The sequence below is a fragment of the Camellia sinensis genome, chromosome 14 (assembly GCF_055761805.1).
Source record: "Camellia sinensis isolate YWXY chromosome 14, ASM5576180v1, whole genome shotgun sequence".
Lineage (NCBI taxonomy): Eukaryota > Viridiplantae > Streptophyta > Magnoliopsida > Ericales > Theaceae > Camellia > Camellia sinensis.
This window is the reverse complement of record NC_138974.1, coordinates 94019070-94032506: the sequence shown is the minus strand read 5'-3', so window position 1 is coordinate 94032506 and position 13437 is coordinate 94019070. Positions and strand designations below refer to the sequence as shown.

Below are 13437 nucleotides of genomic sequence, written 5' to 3'. Positions count from 1 at the left end.
ATTCAGGTATTCGGTTGAACACCTCATAATACCTTTTTGTGTAGGCCTTAAGGCCTTCATCCTCACTGATTCTCAGAGCCATCACGGCATCCATTCTTAATGGCTGTTGTTTGTTTGTCACGAACCTGGCCACGAACATCTCGGCCAGGCTTTCCCAGGTCTTCACACTTTCCTTCGGCAATTTGTGAAACCAATCCGATGCAATCTCCCCGAAAGATGAGGAGAACACCTTGCAGAGCAACGGCTCGTTCCCAGTGTACAGTGCCATCGAGTTCAGGTATAATCCGATGTGAAAGTTGGGGTCCGACTTCCCATCGTATATCTGGAACCTCGGCATACTGAATCTTTTTGGTGCCTCAAATTTGTCCAACTCCACCGAGAATGGTGTTCTCGGCTTAACAGGGGAAGTTACCTCGGCATTTTGTTGCTTCCTCTTGAGGTAATCTCTCAAGTCCTCCTTGGTCCGCCCAGGAGCTCGGCTATCTCCTGATTTTAATCTTTTAGGTGCACTACTCTCAGCTTCCTTGTGAGCCCTTTTTGACCTTTCTCCATTGGTCGCATCGAAGCACAACTCCTGCCTTTGAACATGCCGATGTTCTCTGGGGTCTGCCTCCTTGGTGCGATGTGTCCTTTGAGATTTTTCTCTTCTCGACTCTCCTTGCCTGACCTCCCTTGACGGCCGGTGAGAGTGTTTTTTTCTTCTGGCGTGCCAGGGGGCTATAGGGATTGTTTTCTGCCCTCCCTTCTGGGCATTGGCCGCTGGAATCGGTGTGTCCTACAGTGGGAACGATGGCTACATGACGTTATTTTGCATCATGAAATTGACCATTGTTTGCAGGTCCGCCAATTTGTTCGCCATGGTCTTTACCTCATCGTCCCTCCGCAGGCATCTTTCTTTCCATACTTGGAGGTCGTCCTTGTTGTAGTACCCGCTTTGGTCCGTTTTCTTTGGTACGTCGCCTTCCTAGCCGACGTCCTTTCCTTTGTAATTCTGGTCACGAGTTTCTTCGTTGCAATTGTCTTCTTCGACGTCAAGGTCGACAGGTCTCCCACTCCTAGTAGGAGTGTTATCCACAATCTTCTCTTTTGTCCGTCGTTGGCCATCTATTCTCCTTTCTTTCCCACAGACGGCGCCAAATTGTGTGAGTGAATTTTCGACCACACTGCCAACTCAGTATTCAACTGGTGAGCACTGGCAGAATAAGATAAGCCCAAACGACCTGCAACAAAAAGAAGAGATTCCGGCGGTGGTTCGTCCACCCGGAGGCACTCCGATGATTAAGTCAGTAATCAAATATCTCTCAAAGATAATTAATAGTGCTTACTCACTGTTCTGAATATAAATTGCGTACCTTAGACCCATGGGGTGCCTCTCTTTTATAGTTAACCCAATCTTAGTCCCAATAGAAGCCTAGCTTCAATGGACTTCTACTCAATGCTTATCCTGGACTCTCCAATAGATAAAGATAAATTTCCTAAGAGCTTTATCCTTATCCAGGTTGAAGTCCTTCCTCATTCTAGGACTCTTGTCCCGTATCCGCTTATCCCAGAATCCGATATCTTCGGAGATAACCTCGGCCTGGCCGAGATCACCTTGGCGTTACAACCAGGACACGTGGCACCCTGGCTGACACGTCGGCGTCACCTTGGCCACGTGTTGGTACTTAGAAAATATATCCCCACACAAACATATGCCAAAACTATGCATCTTTAACAACGATTATTTTTAACCAATTATCATTGTTTTTAGATTCACCAAACATATGTAAAAAATTATCGCAAAAAATTATTTTTAACAACGATTTTACTATGACTTATTTTAAATGGAACTTATTAGAACCAATTGATAGTTTACCCTTAATGGTATTCACTTTAATTCATAATCAAAATCATTTCAAATTATTTATCTAATAAACCAAATAAATCATCAGGTCTCATAACCAAACGTGGACCCCACATTAAATTGATTCGCTTCAAGTCAAAAAATTACTATACTTTCATTTATAACCAAAACCACATTGTAACATAATGAGAACACATGTTACACATCTTTAAAATGGTGTTTACGATTAAGGGCCTGGCTTTGGTCAAGTCCATCATCGGATTGGACCGTATTGTTGGGCTCATAGGGGCCCATCACGGGTCCCGTTTTGAAAATCTGAACCGTTGAATGTGTAGAACTCGTCGAGTACTATATGCCTGTGAAAAATCACGTTGATCGGATATCGATAGCTATGTGATCAAAACAGTTTTTTATCAACCGGTAATTTATTCACCGTTTATTTTTTTTATACAAAATTGATTTGATCACATAGCTATCGATATCCGATCAACATGATTTTCCACAAGCATATAGTACTCGACGAGTTCTACACATTGAACAGTTCAGATTTTCAAAACGAGACCAGTAGTGAGCCCTCACGAGCCCAACAACACGGTCTAGTCTGATAACGGACTGGACCAAAGCCAAACCCTACGATTAAATATAATAAGAACATGTGTTACACGTTTTTAAAGGGGTATTTATACCACAAACTTTGCTAAGAAATTAACATGTATATTAGGTAATTATTCAATAATTATGAAACATCATATAATAATATTTATATAGTGTTTCAAATCAATTTTGCAGTAAAAGGGAAATATTGTGACTTATCTTTATTGCATAATTAAAAATAAAAAATAATTCATTTAATATTTATTATAACTTTTTATTTACCGAGAATACATATAAACAGTGTTTAATACTTAATAATTTTCCCAAGTACCTAGCAATCCTAGAAAGTGGAAGCCCTCGCATATCTATATTTGGTGAGTCTGGGTCTCCTTGTCACCAACTCTTGACTTCTCAACAGACAAAATAATTAAAGTGCATTGGTTGCCTAATGGCCCACTAGGCTTCGTTTGTGAATCAACTCAAAAAAATATTTGAAAAGGTCAAAAAAAAATATTTAAAAAGTTAAAAAATTAATAATTCATATTAAAAAGTCAAAGATTTTTTTTCTCTGTACTTTTTTACACATTTTTTTGTAAAAAATTAAAAAATCATGCCAAACATACTAATTTTTTTTAACTCATATTTTAAACGTGGCCTAATTCAAAAGCAAGGAAGTGATTGAATGGTCAATTATAAAGGTTAACTAATCTATTATTTAGGGGTTATTTGGGTGTACAGGGTCTCGTTTGACAAGTGATTTTTTTAGTCAAAAAATTAAAAAATTATTAAAATAGTCAAAAAAATCAACAATCTATATTAAAAAGTCAAAAATTTCTTTTTTTTCTACTTTTTACGCATCTTTTCGTAAAAAGTTAAAAAGTTATTCCAAACATATTAGTTTTTTTTATCATATTTTAGCCAAAAAGTCAAAAAGTTACTAAAAAATCATGTTCCCAAACGAGACCTAAATAAGTGCACTTTTTATTTTTTTGGACTAAAAAATTAAGGAAAAAAAGATGAATGTTTGGGTTAACTTTTTGACTTCTTACGAAAAAATGTGTATTAAAAAATTATATAAACAAGTGTGTAGGAGAAGATAATGGATTAGGCCGTACAGGTTGGGTAAGGTAGTGGCTGATTATGAGATAGAAAATGATTGCCTCCTTTTTCGGCTTAAATTGGACGGTATTGTTCGGCCTGTGGGAGCCTACCACAAATCCCGTTTTGCTAATCAGAACCGTTCAATGTGTAGAACTTGTCAAGTACTATATGCTTGTAAAAAATTACGTTGATTGGATATCGATAGCTATCTGAACGTGTTAGTTTTTTTGGTCAACTATTAACTATACCACCATCCATTTTTTATACAAAACTGATTTGATCATGTAGTTAGTGATATCCGATCAACGTGATTTTTTATAAGCACACAGTTCTGGACGAGTTCTACACATTCAGTTCGAATTATCAAAACGGGACCCGTGATGGGCCCCCACAGGCCCAACATTACCGTCCAAAATAGTGATTTTATATACGTAATTTTTTTTCCCTGTCCACGGTACTAAAGGGGTCAATTCAGCCCTGAAAATGTGTAAAGTTGGTTTGATTAAAATATTATGCATATTAATTTTTTAATATTTTTAATTTGTGAATAGTGATAATTTTTTTGCTTTTTTTTTTTATAACTTTTTGACTTTTTGAATTTTTTGGAACACCACAAACCAAGCCTTATTATGATGGCCAAGGATGGAACCCGGGGGGGGGGGGGGTTTTCAGTTTTTAAAAACTCCCTAGATATAGTATTAAAATTATAAATATTTTAAATTATATAGGTTCATCATTTCAAAGTTTTTATAAAAAATTTAAGAACCGCCACTCTTTAAATTTTCTACTTTAAAATTTAAAATTTTAATTATTTTTTTGTATTTTTTAAATTTGATTACCTTTTATTTTAAATTCAGTAATGTTAAAATAATTGAAAATTTATTTGTTAATATGTTAAAGTCTTTTTTGTCTGATTATGACCTAAAATTGAAGATATATGCAAGCTTGCAAATCAATTTTATCCTAATGACTTTACAAAGCAACAAAAAAATACATTTAAACTCTCAATTACAAATCTACGAGATTAACATCATTATACATCCTGAGTTTCAGTAGTTGTTAACAATTTTTGACTTGTGCCAAATGTTGGTAACAATAAGGAAGTCAACAATTTATCCTCTTGTCGATAGATTAATTCATCTTATTCTAACTTTGCCAGTTTCTATGGCGATAACAGAACGTGCATTTTCAGCTATGAAAATTGTAAAGACTAGATTGTGCAACAGGATGGAGGATGATTTTCTTTTAAGCTACTTGTTAACATATGTTGAGAAAAACCACTACTACAAAAATAGTTAAAGATCACACTTTGACAAAAAAAAAGATCTCACTTTTATTGAAAGTGTGATAAAAAAAATTAGATTGATATTTTAATCACACTTAATTTGATTGAGTGTGATAATATTTATTTTTTATGTCACTTTTCAATTAAGTGTGATTATATATATATATTTTTAATCACACCTTCTAATTAAAGTGTGATTATATATACACTACTACTTTTTAATCACAGTTTTTAAACAAGTGTGATTATATATATATTTTTTAATCACACATTCTAATTAAAGTGTGATTATTTATATATTTTTTAATCACACCTTCTAATTAAAGTGTGATTATATATATACTACTACTTTTTAATCACACTTTTTAAATAGGTGTGATTATATAGATATTTTTTAACCACACATTCTAATTAAAGTGTGATTATTTATATATTTTTTAATCACACCTTCTAATTAAAGTGTGATTATATATACACTACTACTTTTTAATCACACTTTTTAAATAGGTGTGATTATATAGATATTTTTTAACCACACATTCTAATTAAAGTGTGATTATTTATATATTTTTTAATCACACCTTCTAATTAAAGTGTGATTATATATACACTACTACTTTTTAATCACACTTTTTAAATAGGTGTGATTATATAGATATTTTTTAACCACACATTCTAATTAAAGTGTGATTATTTATATATTTTTTAATCACACCTTCTAATTAAAGTGTGATTATATATACACTACTACTTTTTAATCACACTTTTTAAATAAGTGTGATTATATATATATTTTTTAATCACACATTTTAATTAAAGTGTGATTATATATACATTACTACTTTTTAATCACACTCCCTAAATAGGTGTGATTGTATAAAATATTTCAATTTGATTTTTATATAAAATATACAATTCCCAAATCGGCGCCTCTATTCTACCCATGAATGATAGAGATGACTCACTACTAGAAAATGTGGCTTTAGACACGGAACTTTTTCACCCATTTTTTCATCTTTCTATCTCTCTGTCTCTGTCTCTCTTTTCTCTCTCTCTCTCTCTCACTCTCACTCATCACTCTTCTCTGTCTGTCTGTCTGTCTCTCTCTCTTTCTCTCTGTCTATCTCTCTCATCTCTCTCTGTCTCTCTTCTCGTTATCTCTCTCGCTCATCTCTCTCTGTCTCTCTCTCGTTTATCTCTTTTCGCTATTTTTTTCTCTCCCTCTCTCTTTGTCTATATCTTTTCACCTATTTTTTTATCTTCCTCTCTCTCTTCTCTTTCTCTCTCTCACTCATCACTCTTTTCTTTCTGTCTATCTGTCTCTCTCTCTCTCTCTGTGTCTCTCACTCATCTATCTCTTCTCTCATCTATTTTCTCTCTCTGTCTCTTTCGTTCATCTCTCTTCTCTCTATCTCTCTCATATTTCTCTGTCTCTCTCGCTCATCTCTCTTCTCTCTCTCTCTCTCTTGTTCATCTCTCTTCTCTCTATGTCTCTCTCGCTCATCTCTCTTCTCTCTATCTCTCTCTTATTCATCTTTCTTCTCTCTCTATCTTTTTTCTATCTCTCACTCTCTATCTTTTTGTCCCTCTCTTTCTCTTCTCTTTCTCTCTCTCTTTCTCTCCCACTATGTTCGCGTTGCTCACTCTCTCCCTTCTGTCTTCTCTATTTACTGAGCTCCCTTTCGATTTATCTATCCACTACAAGAAAATGCATTTTTAGCGACCACTTTGTCTCTCTCTTGCTCATCACTCTGTCTTTGTCTCTCTCTCTCTCTCTTTCTCTCCTCTATCTGTCTCTCACTCATTTTTCTCTCTCTCACCACCCATCTCCTTTACCACCTTCACCACTACTACAAACGCCATTCCACTACCACCATTACTACCACTGTCGCCACTTCACCTCTACGACTACCATTGCTACTACCATTGCCACCACTACCACTACTGCCACTATCTCTCTTTTCTCTATGTCTCTTTTCTGTCTCTCACTCTCATTCCCTATCTATTTCTCTTTTTCTCTCTCTTTCTCTTCCACTGTGTTTGCGTTATTCACTTTCTCACTTCCGTCTTCTCTATTTACTGAGCTCTTTCTCGATTTATCGATCCACTACAAGAAAATGCACTTTTAGCGATCACTTTGTTTCTCTCTCTCTCTCCTCTATCTGTCTCTCACTCATTTCTCTCTCTCACCACCCATCTCCTCTACCACCTTCACCACTACTGCAAACGCCATTCTATCACCACCACTACTTCCATTGTCGCCACTTCACCTCTACGACTACCATTACTACTACTATCGCCACCACTCTACTACCACCACTATCACTACTGCAACTACTACTACTATTACCTCTGTTTCATCCCTACCACTCCATTTGCACTACCACTACCATAACTTCACCACTAATCTCTTTCGTCATCGCCATCGCCATCGCCATCACCATCACCATCACCATCACCACTACCATCATCTCTTATCCACCACCTCCACCACTACTGCCGCTCTCTTTCCTCTACCACAAAAAATTAATTCATAATTTTTAGTAATAAAAAAAAATAGGCTGCAGAAAAATATTTTTCATTGACTACAGAAAATTAACTTTTATTTTAGTGAAAAATATTTTTCATTAAAATATATATTACCCCTACTTCTACCAAATAAAAAATAATAATATTTTTTTCCATTAAATAAAAATGAAACAAATAAATTTTCAATCTTAGTGATTAAAAAAAAAATTAATTTTTTCATTAACTACAAAAAAATATATATTTTAACAAAAAATAAATTTATTTTTTTATTTTTTATTTTTATTTTTATTTTTATTTTTCATTCCCACCCTTTATTTTTTTTCCATTCCCGCTCCCCCTTTTATTTTTTCCCCATTCCCGCTTCCACACCGCCCCCTTCCCCCCAAAAAAAATCCCCAATCTCAATCCTAAAAAATCCCTAATCTCTTCTCCCTCCCCCCCTCTTTTCTCTCTCTCTCTCTCGATCGAGGGCGAGCGGCGGTGGATGATTGCGAGCAACAAACGAGGCTGCTGTGTGAATGGAAAGGGCTCCGGAGTGCAAGAGTAGCATCAGCGTCGCTGTCGTTGTCGGAGCAACGTCGTCATCGTCGGCCTCCTCTTCCGCCACCTCAACATCTCTTATGCCGGGCAAAAGCGTGGAAGATTGCTTATAAATTTGGAAGAAGATGAGCAACCTAAGAAGAAAATACAGCTAGGTAGTCCTGCTACCCAGTGGATATCAGTCTACAATGCCCGCCGTCCCATGAAGCAGCGGTAAGTTGGTACAAATGATCCCAAAGGAAGTCCCAAATACACAGGGAAGAGATCCCACCTGGTCAATATCAATATCAGTAAGTAACTATAACTAGACATTTCTGTTTTGTTCAATATTTTTTTTGGGTTTTGATTTACTAGTTTTTTTGAGGGTTTTGGTGGTGGGTCGATGACGATCGAAGCAAGATTGGTGGATCAGAGAAGAGACACGAATGTTGGGCATGTTGATAAGATCATTAGGAAGAAGAAATTTCATAGAAGGACCAAGAGGCCGACAGGTCTGCAGAGGCTGTTCGTGTCTTGCAAGGAGGTGTTCAGAGGCCATGGGATTGTTCCTTCTCCGAGTGATGTGCAAAAGTTCTGCCATATTTTAGGTGAGTTTGATTTTGAAATCACAATCATATATTTGGATTGGATATTTATGGATTGTTTAGTATTGTTGTTGTTATGTTTTAGATATGTATGTGTATCTTTGTGTGTTTATGTTCATTTATTACAATTTAAATTTTTGGTTTTATGGTTGATCCTGTAATTTGACATAATGGGTTGAACATTGATTGTGAAGTAGTTGTTTTGCCAAATTGCCGGTGTTTTCGCGTTGTTCTTACGGAAGTGAGATATTTCTAGGGCTTTAGAATTATCTAGGAAAAAAATTGTGAGAAAGAAAGTTGCTTCATATACAGTGTTTCCCATATAAATTAGTGCTAGAAGTGGAAACATTGGTAAAATATTATTAAATTAAAAAAAGTTAATAAATTTCCCAAAAAAATTCATTTGATTCGAAACAGGTGAACGTAATCATAAAATGATTTTGATTTTGTAGTGTTTGGATTTACTTAGAGATGGATTTACCCAAAATAGAAAGGTTTTTGAATCTATATTGTGACCATTGAAACAACTTCCTTTTCATTTCTTTTGCAAGGAAAGCAGTTACATGTGATCATACGTTGAGATAATTTAGGCTCGTGTAATGTAATGACAGTTGTTTTAGCATTTGGGTCAAAATTGAGCATTGGCTCGGGGAATTTAAGGTGTGCATTTGCATGAAACAAACCTTTTTGTCATCCAAATGCCCCATATAATTGATCATGATCAGTTTTGCATTACCCGGAAGTTGAGAGAAAGATCTTTAATTCAGCACATCTACCATTTTTTGAACTGCTTTAAATTTTCCCTTGTTCTACAAGATGGAAACTCTATTTAAACATCATAATTCATGTCAATAGGCATCTTTTGTAAAATCTCAAGAATCTCCTATTGTAGCGGACAATGGATCACAGGCGTCCAGTACCGAACAATTGGAAATGCAAGCTCTTGGTGAAGGTTAGTATCTCCTACTGTTTAAATGTTTTATTTATTATGATTATTATTATTCTATGCTTTGAGCATATGCATAAATATCGGGTGTTTGTAAGGGTGATGGTGAGTCACTCATAATCTTTTCCATGGTCAAAAACATTATTAAATAATTTTCATGTTCACTTCTTAATATATTCCATACATGTAGCAAGAATCAAAGAGAGTTGGATTGCTTCTGGTAGAGCAGGAGTAATAATGTTCTTTTCAATATCATTTTAACATCAACTTACATTGGATTGCTTCTGGTAGAGCAGGAGTAATAATGTTCTTTTCAATATCATTTTAACATCAATGTTCTTTTCATGTAGCAAGAATCAAAGGGAGTTGGATTGCTTCTGCTAGCAGTCTGAATTTGTTGTAAACAGTAGACTAGGAAGGCTAATCAAGATTTGCATTGTGGATAGGAAAGAAGGAATTGACAATGATTGGTGGCAATGAACATAATGATTGTTAATTTGTTATGATGACATTTGAATTATAAGTCTATTTTCTTTTTGATCACCTCTTAGCCAAGTCTTTATTCATGTGTACATTCTCTTTGCTTCTCTTCCTGGAATACTCTTTATAGGTTGCAGTTATGTCATTGGATAGCATAGAAAGTATTGAATGTTGTCATCCAATTTTGATTTTGTCAATGGCTTCTCTACAATCAAAATGTGCATTTAAATGAATAATGCTCAGCAACTGTTGAGCAGGGGAGTGTATTCTAGAGACCAATTTTTAGAGATAAATTCAGTTAATGATATTTTGGCTCATACTCCAATGAGGCCACATTCTAAATGCTATATATGTGTACTAAGATAGGCATGCATATTAAATGGACTCATGTTCAGACCTTGAAGTCCTCTCTTGATGAGCAAACTCTGGAATTGCAGGTTAAATATCAATTGGAGCTGAGGTCATCTCTCATGTTCAGTTATTTTATGGTATAGTTTGATATGTCAATTGTTTCATCTATATATTACCCTTTTGGTACTAACTTAAGTTCATATGGATGCTGAGCATTGGCATTGTTTAGTTCATTTTATATGGGTGCTACACATGATTGCAATCCTTTATTTTTATTTTGGTTTTGTTTTGTTCTCTCCAGCATGACACACACACACACACACACACACACACACACACACATATATATATATATAAGAGACCTGAAGACATTTTTTTTATCTATGCTATTTCAGGGAAAAGTTCGGGCTTCCAGATATCCTAAAATCCAAACATGAGGAAAATGAAGCCTACATATCTGAATTAGAGGTTAGGTTCTTGATCTGATAATTATTAATTATTACATCAAGGTTATTATTTGTACCACCATTGCTCACTGTTTATTTAAGTTCCCAAACTGCTTTTACTTGCTTTCATATAGCATGCATTTGAGACCTCCTTGATTTTGTAGGTGATTATTTATTTGTTTATATAGAAGTTAGCAATTTTATGGAAGTTTGATTAAATCGACTATTTGTTTAGTGTTGGCAACTTAATTCTCATTTGTTCCCCTCTTATGTGTCTATATACACAAATCTATGTATGAATATTAACATTTTTGAGTTCTATGTTGATGTGTAATAATAATGCAACCTTTGAAGTGCTGATGCTTATGATGGGTTCTCACTAGAGGACTTTGTTCCAATATGTTTACTGTATGTGTTTCATTTTCAAAGATCAAAGATAATGGGTACAAAGTTCTACCCATCAACTATAAATATAGAGTAGTTGCACTCCAATTCAACTCCAACATACTTATCAAGTTATCACTCAATATCAAAGCAGTTAAGTCTTTCCTATGGGCTAGGCCTAGGATGAGATTTGGGTGAAAACAATTAATAGACTTTCAATGAGCAGAATGTATACGATGGGAACCTTTTTTATGTACAGAAATTAATGTGATATGTCATGCCATAATTGAGATTAATTAAATTGAGGACATTAATTAAGACCTTTTACATACTTTTTTATGTATACGATGGGAACCTTTTAAATAAATATTTCCTTTACAAAATTTTCCATTGATAATTTGATAGTATTGCAAAATGTTATATTTCTTTCCTCAAATTATTTAGGCCATATGTATTATTTGAGCTTCCTATAAAATCCTAATATTTGCACCTTTCAAGCACAAATGTTCCCACACCCTCTGACTTCTCCGGGTGAACATACTTACTCCCTCTTCATGCTTTCAAAAGATGAGAAAAAATTGAGCGTGGAACCATTTTTTGGTCCTTTAAATCTTGCATCAGAAACTTCAATCTTTTAATTCATATCATCATGTTTCCATTCCAGAAAATTTCTGCTGAACTGTGCATGTACTGAATCTTCTAGTATGGCTTACCTTTTATTGTGCATTTGCATGCTTTGGCCTATATTTCAATTATTTCATTATGTATGAATATTTCAATTATTTCAATTCAAATATGTCTTTGATACATGTGTGAGTTCCTTTGAACCAGCTATTTATTCGTGAGTCTCTGGTATGCACTTGAATGGCAGAACAACAGGTTATGCATTTATGCAGTTTGCTTACCCGTATGGCAAGTATAAGCAACAAGCTTTCATGGTGACAAATAGAACAACATTTGTTACGAGAATAATATTTTAAATATGCGTTTGAATGAATTCATATATAATGACAAGTCCCACTCAATTTTGCCTTTTAACTGTTGACAGAATGGGTGTTCTCTTCTTTTTTTAATTTTATAATATGATGAGGAATGTTGGACTGAATTTCTGGGCAGCCCCGTTTCTCTCAATCTGAGCCCTAATTTCAATGTCATCTTGTGAATTAATTTGAGCAGGGTTTTTAGTAACAATGAACTCAGTGGCAAGATTCCTTCAACCAAAAGGACTACTGCAGACTTTGGAGATATTGTGAGTATCTCTATCACATAGCCAATTAAAATCATAATAAGATGCTAGCTGTGAATACCCATTAAATTTTTTGAATTGAGTATACAGTGTTGGCAATGGATTTTCCTAGATATGTACGAATGTATTTCTATTTACCCACTTGCTAGCTGCTTCATTTTTGCAATATTTTCAGCCATTGATTCAGCTGTTTCTTGAGATGCTCAAAGTTTGATAATTGGATTATCCACCTTTTCTGGCATTCTTTAAGTTTTTTTATCAGTTTGTGATTCTTAGTACCATTCTACTTGGTAGCTGCTAGAAATTGTTCTTATTTGTATTTTATTTGAGCATTTGTTTAATTTTTTTTAAAGTCTATGTTCTTTATTGATCGTTTCATGGCAAAAGCATTACAATGTATGTATGAGTCTATTTCCTGTTACCCTCTTGCTATCAGTTTCATTTTTGTAATATTTTTCAACCATAGATTTACTTATTTGTTTTTATTCCTTGAAATGCTCAAAATTTGATAAATGAGATATCTATCTTTTTCTGGCATTCTTAAAGATTAGTTTTAGTTGATGATTGTTGCATTGCTTTTCAATCAACATTCTACTTGGTTGAAATTGCCCCTTTTTTTCCTAGCATAAATGGACTTTTCATGTGTGGGGAATTTCGTACAGCATTCATCTGTGTAGTAGTTTCAATTTTGAAGGTAACCACTGCCAGATATTTGGGTTTATGTTTCTTTCTTCTTCTCAATAGTATTTTCTTTTCTTTCTTTTTTTTTCAAGTAAATGACATTTCAAAACATATGTTACAATAAAGTGATTTGCCTCTCAGTATTAAGATTATTATTATTGTTCTGAAGAAGAAGTCATGACTATTGCTGAAACAAGTGGATCTCCAACTAGGCTTCAGGTTTGTGGGTCGAACTTTGTTAATTTCAATGGTTTACACTTCCAAGAGTTATATTTATTATAATTCAGAACATTGATTTTTGTTCTTATTTATGATATTTCAGGGGAAGTATGGTGCAATGGTAGTATGTTGGATTCTAGGACTTGGGTCTCTTGTCTCTTGGAACAGCATGTTGACAATAGGAGATTACTACTATAACCAGTTCCCG

At 34.5% G+C, this 13437-nt stretch overlaps 1 long non-coding RNA gene across 1 annotated transcript; it reads left to right on the top strand.

Moving 5' to 3' along the window:
* The first annotated feature begins 9238 nt into the window (after positions 1–9238).
* LOC114264767 (uncharacterized) lies at positions 9239–13437 on the top strand. Its single transcript, XR_014351009.1, has 7 exons — positions 9239–9428; positions 10340–10390; positions 10649–10721; positions 12260–12332; positions 12954–13023; positions 13152–13229; positions 13333–13437. It is a non-coding gene; the product is annotated as an uncharacterized LOC114264767 (long non-coding RNA).